The sequence below is a fragment of the Magnolia sinica genome, chromosome 14 (genome assembly GCF_029962835.1).
Source record: "Magnolia sinica isolate HGM2019 chromosome 14, MsV1, whole genome shotgun sequence".
Taxonomy (NCBI): Eukaryota; Viridiplantae; Streptophyta; class Magnoliopsida; order Magnoliales; family Magnoliaceae; genus Magnolia; species Magnolia sinica.
Genome location: NC_080586.1, coordinates 75,332,390 through 75,339,426, shown reverse-complemented (window position 1 = coordinate 75,339,426; position 7,037 = coordinate 75,332,390). Strand labels below are relative to the sequence as shown.

Below are 7,037 nucleotides of genomic sequence, written 5' to 3'. Positions count from 1 at the left end.
CCTATTGTGGACGGGAATGAGCTGCCTCTCCACGGTCCAGCCTCCCCTCCCAGTTCTGCTAATTTTTCACCCTCCTAGCGGTCGGTGAGAAGGGTCCCTCATGAGCAGCCCTCTCAACATTAGCATCAGCACCACCCCCCCCCCCCCCCGGCTCACGGTGAAGAGAATTCGAATCATCTCCTCTGTTTTGGGTCTGCAGCTAGAACTGTTTGGTTGCATTTCCATAGGATATTTGATGTCCCTCTTATCCCAAATCAGTCCATCCAGCAGAAAATTGTTTTCTGGTCGTTAAGAGCGTCGAATTCCTCTCACATCAAGCGGCTGTTAGGCCTGACTCCTGCGCTTATCTCCTGGGAATTATGGCTGAGTCGCAACGACTTGCGATTTGAAGGAGTAAAGATGTCTGCTCGCAAGGTGATTGCTCGAGTTTCCAGTTGGTTGCAGGAGATTGGCAACCCTCTACCTCACAATGATCACCCAACTCTCAGGGAGTCAGCCTCCATTCAAGCTCTCCATCTTGACTACGACAGACTGATTTCTTCTCCCCTTCCTACGGTTGTTAAATGGTCAAGACCTCTCCCGGGCTGGGTGAAGCTGAATGTTGATGGTTCTTCTCGCGGTAATCCAGGCGAGTATGGCGGAGGTGGAGTTGCGAGGGACTCCCAAGGTCGGGTAATTTTTGCCTTCCACCAGAATTACGTACAACTATGCTTCCAACACGATCGTTGAGGCTTAGGCAATGCTAGATGGTATTACTCTTTGTAGGAAACTAGGGCTCTCAAATGTAGTCGTAGAATCCGACTCCAAATTGGTGGTGGAAGCTGCTGTGGATCCTGCAGCCCACTGCACTTGGAACATTTGGTACAGGTTGGGAACCATTCATTCCTTCAACCGCAGCCTCAATCTTTCTTTTCGGCACATCTACCGTGAGGGTAATTCAGTGGCAGATGCGCTCGCCAGGATGGCTAGTGAAGGATGTGGCAATACGTTCTTTCAATCTCGATCGAAAATACCAAGGAGAGTCAGGGGACTCTTGGTTCTTGACAATGCAGGGTTGTGTTGTTTGAGAGTATGACTCTGGTGTTGATTCTGTTGTTCCTTTTCTTTCTTGTTTTGTAGGTGGGGTCGTCCTTCCTCTCCCTGGCCCTCCTTGTGTTGTATCTAGGTTAGCTATCCATAGTCTTGACGGTGTGCTAGTATATGATAGGCGGGGCTCCTTCTCTTTTTATGGGAGCCAGCCTGAAGAGTTGTCCAGTTTTCCCCTTTATAAAATAAATTTTTTTTAAAAAAAATGTGTATATGTGTGTGTGTGTGGGGGGGGGGGGAGGTGTGGGGGGTGTGGAAAGGTACTATGTGCTCGACCTCATGAGATTAGCTCCCGTGAGGTTGAGCTGTGTGGGCCCCACTGTGATGCGTGTCGACCATCAACACCGTGCATTTGATGGGTACCCTCTAAATTATGGGATATCCCAAAAATCAGCCATATACGGAACTCGGGTGGGCCATACCATCTAAAATCATGTGAAACACCGTTAAAACATATAAAAGCACTTGGTGGGGGCCACCTGAGTTTTGAATGCTACTGAAACTTGGTCTGAACCCTCATGCAAGTGGGACACACATAATGGATGGGATGGATTTGCAAACCACATCTTTGTGGGCCCAAAAAACTGATTTTGAATGTTTTAATGGTGCACGGCCCCTCCCCACTTCTGTATGTGGTGTGGCCCACACAAGTCACGGATTGACTTTATTTTTGAGACCTAGGCCCACGATGGAATGGTGCATCTAACTGATGATGGGTTAGATGTTTGAAACACATCATGGTGGGGCCCACACAGTTCGACCTCATGGGACAGACTCGTGAGGTCGAGCGCATAGTACCTTTTCCCATATATGTATGTGTGTGTGTGTGTGTGTGTATATACATGTATGTATGTATGTATGTATGTATGTATGTATGTGTGTGTGTGTGTCGAATGAGTATTTCCCGGCAGTCATAACCGCCGGCAAAGGTCCCAAAAACCGCCGGTAAAGTTTTACCCGCTGTTAGCTAACAGCCGGCGAAGGCTCAGTCAGTAAAGGTTTTACCAGCGGTTTTGCAGGCCGCCCCTAAATCACAAGTTGTGAGCGGGAAACGGACATAGGCTACAGATAAAAGCATAGCGAAAGAAATATAGCTATGGATTTTACCAACTTTTGGATTTGATCCGTAGCCATTGTGCAGTGTCCACATTATATCCCCCAATTGACGATACAAATGGCACTGGGTCAATCCTTGGGACCCACACATTATTTGTAGAACTCTACTCCTTTGGTAATATGACCAGAATTAAGCATACATAACAGAAAAGAAAAGACACGTAGAACTAAGGTGCATAAATTTCCGTGAGAAAGAAAAGAAAATAAGAGAAAAGAAAAACCTATCTTAAATTTGAGAGTTCCAAAGGAAAAACCACATTAAGGATAGAAATCATGAAGAATAAGCAAAAGCAAGCAAAAGTTTGCAGCAGCCCCACAACCTATCAATGGCCTGAATTGATATGTTAGTTTAGCACTAATTGGAATAAAAAATGGTGATAATTCTTCAACTGTAGACATGGCATGTCATACAGACTCTCCAAATTACTGACCTAACTGTGGATGAAGTATTCAAAACATTATTTTGGTTTCCTGTCCTGCAGAAAAGGGGGACTGTAGATGTTGAGGGGCAGCTGGGGAAGGCTCATGCACGTGCTAGGGAACTTGAGAAGCAGGCTGTGGAATGAAAAATATGGGACAATTATAATGCTTGTCATACACTGAATTCTAATGTTTTAAATCCTAAGACTAGACCTTTCTGTCAGAAGTTTGGTCCAAATCCAAACAATGGTCTGTTTTAGTCTAACCATGACATGTTTAAACAAATGAAATGATAGGAACTTCCTGCAATTATCTGCCTGTAGCACAGTTGGTAGTGTTCGCTCTATAAAATAAAAAATAAAATGGTACTCGAACACCACAACCCATTTTGAATTTTACCAATAAACAGTAGAATTGAAGCAGCAGTCCAACTGGCAATATGCCCAGTCCAGATGTGCAGACCAGTTTGGGTCATATGTCACTGCAAAAACAAAACCCAAATCACTTAAATGGAGAGAAATGCCTCAGGTTGTTCACAAAGGGGGAAAAGCAGTCAATATCTAACGCACCTTGTCTATAGAGGTATTTTGCCAGCAAACAATATTTGCAGTTCTAATATCACCCCTGGTAGATAACTTCACTCCTTTGTCACTGACATTACAACTAGAAAGAAAAGACAAAAACAACTAGTATGTACCTGCATATCATATAATTTGTAAACAAGTTCTCACATTGGCAAATAAATAGATGGAGACATGATGGCTAACTTGAAGACCTGAAAAATATAGAATTTTCCTCTCATGCAAGACGAAACAAGTGCTTGCCCTAAGACTCACTATGGTTTGAGGAAGGTCTCACGCAAGACGAAAAAGTGCTTGCCCTAAGACTCACTACGCAAGTAGCCAAACCATCCGTCGTTGCATTACCTTCCCACAAGAAATGGATAATGCGGACTTCACCCCTCTTCTTCATGAGTGTGTCTATCCTAACTATCCAGTACCACTATTTCCACCTAATCTGGACAGCTTGATCAACAACTTCGCCACAATTTTGGAATCAATTTCTACCACTAACTTGGAGAAACCATGATTCAAGTAGAGAGAGAGAGAGAGAGAGAGAGAGAGAGAGAGAGAGGCCTTCAAACACTGCTCGCATCTTCAATCTGTTATTGGAGCCCATCCCATAACCATTAGAGAACGCAAAAATGAATTCTCCTCTATCCCCTCTATAGATGCCTCCTCCTCCAGAATTACATAGATTGCCTCTTGCCGACCCATCTACATTCAATTTTACATGTGTGACATGTGTCAAGTGAGTCATTGTCCACTACCAGAAAAAGGGAAAAAAGCTACGGATAAAAACCGTAGCTAAAAGCTATTGCTACAGTTATAGTCCGTAGAATGACCGTATCAATTGGTGGTGTAGCTAAAGGTTAAAATTCTATAGCTACGAATTAAATCCGTAGCAATAGATATCAATAGCTACGGATATAATTCGTAGCTATACTTTCTGTAGCAAAATGTACATAGAACTACGGATAATATCTGTAGCTAAAAGTAGAATGAAATTCGTAGCAATAGACTAAGTTAGCAATAGCTACGGTTTTCAGAACAAGAGCTACGGCTAATATCCGTAGCAATTTTTAAAAAATAATTTTTTTTTTTTTTTTTTTAGTTTTTGTTACCATTGCAAGAACCTACTTTGATTGATCAACTCATCTAAGCTAATACAATTAATGCTACTAGGAATAGTACATAAAATGCAATTAGGAAAAAAAATGATGCATTTATATTACAAATATCAATCAAATCATACAATGCATCCTACATTCACATTTCTAAATAAACAAATTTTAGAATACAACAGATCGCCAGTTGTAAGTATAATAGGAGCAGAGATAGTCCAAATGTAGGATCGTCCAAATGCCTTGTCAGCTCCAGCACCACAATAATATGGCCCCTGCACAAACCGTCCAAATACCATTTATTGCTGATGTAGAACCTATTTGTTTCTGTTGCCTTCTTCGCAGTGTACTGGAAGACCTCAACGACTTCCAAGTAAAAGTTATAGCAATAACAAATCCAGCAAAAGCACCAGGCGACCCAGCATTTTGAAAGTTGAAACTATTTTGTAAGTGCAGATGTAGCTTGACAACAAGGAAAAAAATGTTTGAAGGTTTTCATAATCTTCCATTGCTTCATACTAACGTATCAATATATTACACCCAGTGTCATACAGATAGTATGTAAAAAAAAATATCTCTAAGCAAAATAATACATAGTAAAAACAAAACTTATAGTGTCTTTGTATGCTGAGCAGAATTACACTTGAATAATTCACTTAAATATATAGCAGGTGATCACAATGGAGGTAGGAACATTTTAATTCATACTGATGACCTCTAATCACAATCAATATGTTGCGAGTTACACGAGTTACATTTGAATGGTCTGAATTGCTATTTGGGGGATAATTAAAAGAAAATTACTATTTGGGGGTGACTCCCGCATTATGAATGAATAAAGAATAGCCTCACGTAGTCATTTCTGCTTTATTACATTGACATATTGCCAATGAACTCAACTGAGCATCCAAATATAGACTTAGTAATAACAAATTTCAATACATTCCTAATGATTTTGCAATAAAATACAGCAACCTCTATACCAGTGAAATATTGATTTGCTAGCTCTTTTATGAGGTTTGAATGAGATTATAAATTTGGCAACAACTGCTAGCCTATGACATACACTACTGTTCTTCAAGGTTCAGATGAGTTTTGAAGTTTATTTGTGAATACCTGCATAATGAATTGACATAAATCATAATGCATCTTTTGTAGACATAGTCAATGTCTTACAAAACCTAATTAAGAATTGAGACCAAAATGAAGATAATGAGAATAAGAAATAAATCACAGGCTTGGAATTGCTTTTTAGACTATTTACCCCTGTAATTAAATAATAATAATAATAATAATAATAATAATAATAATAATAATAATAATAAAATTTTAAAAAAATTGAAAGGCTACCCCTGCAATGATTTCTTTTCTTGGATAACCAAGAGCTTGGTTTTAGGCGATGATGAAAAATATTGAGGTTCATAATCATTTTATATGGATGATTCCTAGATAAGAGACCCTTTACCTGTGCCATAAAGTCTTCTAACTGACCAGAAGAATGTAGATCACATCTAGTCTATGCACTAACTCATGTTGCTAAATTAAGCACCCTACACTTTCTATGGCAATTCATAAACAAAAACAGACCTAGTGGACATATGGCTCCATCTGATGCAATAGCTCATATCCCTGCAAGAAAACCGAGTCAAAAACTTTTAAAGAAGCACCAAAGAAGAGCGGCAAACTACATTCAATAGGACAGTGAACAAGGAAATTGTATGCGTACTTGTTTGAAATAACGAATAAGGTGAGCATCCATTACCCCATTAACAGCTTCCAAAAACTCAAACCTCTTCTTGGCCTCGACATTAGAAAGAATTGTGACCTGGAAAGAGAGAATATGATAATTAATGGCACCGGCCACTGGTTATCATTAGACATTTGTATCCAGGATCTAATATCAATGCATCTCTGCTGGAAGTATTAGTGTTGAACATGGATAGAATAGTCTGCGTGCATAAATTTGTAAATACCAGATTGAAGCGAGCCTGCTCGAATGAAGACCTTGCAATGTGTAGGTCCTAAAATATGCCTATTACTAAATTAATATTTCTATCGTAAGGAATTAAGCTAACAAATGAAATACCAAAACCAAAATGTCAGATTTTCTATGAGTCACGATTAGAAAAAGGCCTCTCAATTGAAAATAAGACAATACCTCTTCTAAAATCCACCATAGGCTGTATCCTTTGCCCGATTTTTTGGTAGTGCCATCTTCAATTACGACCCACATGTCCCAATGTGCCACATGTTACCCTCCATCTTCTCTTATGCCTCACGTGTAAAGTGTTCAACATGTGCTAATATGTCATATGTGACACCATCCATTTTCTCTTGGGCCCCATATGTATTAATGTGCATGTACTTCTATTCATCTTCACTTGCGCCCCACATTTGGAGAGCATTCCACATGCGCCAATATGCCACACATGCCACATCATCCATGATCACTATGCACTTTTTTTCTTTAGAAAGTAATAAAGTAGAGAATTATAGAGCCCATATGATATTTTTATTATAGTCAACCTATCTAATGATGTATTCTGCCATGATGTTTAGAAGAACAAAAAAATGGTCCTTTTTTTTCTTTTTCTTTTTTCTTATTTATTTTTTTAACACACTCACACCGTAGTGGGATTTCACCACCTACAGGTACTTGAACCCTTAACCGGGTGCTGAAACTCTTGAGAGTCTACCATGTTTGGATCATTATAATATTTTTTTTTAAAAA

General features: G+C 39.7%; 1 long non-coding RNA gene across 1 annotated transcript; it reads right to left on the bottom strand.

The window, feature by feature from the left end:
- Nucleotides 1-5,631: 5,631 nt before the first annotated feature.
- Nucleotides 5,632-6,363, bottom strand: LOC131225873 (uncharacterized). The gene is made up of 3 exons (XR_009161596.1): nucleotides 6,280-6,363; nucleotides 6,033-6,131; nucleotides 5,632-5,935 (listed from the first exon to the last, which is right to left on the bottom strand). It is a non-coding gene; the product is annotated as an uncharacterized LOC131225873 (long non-coding RNA).
- Between the last annotated feature and the right edge of the window lie 674 nt (nucleotides 6,364-7,037).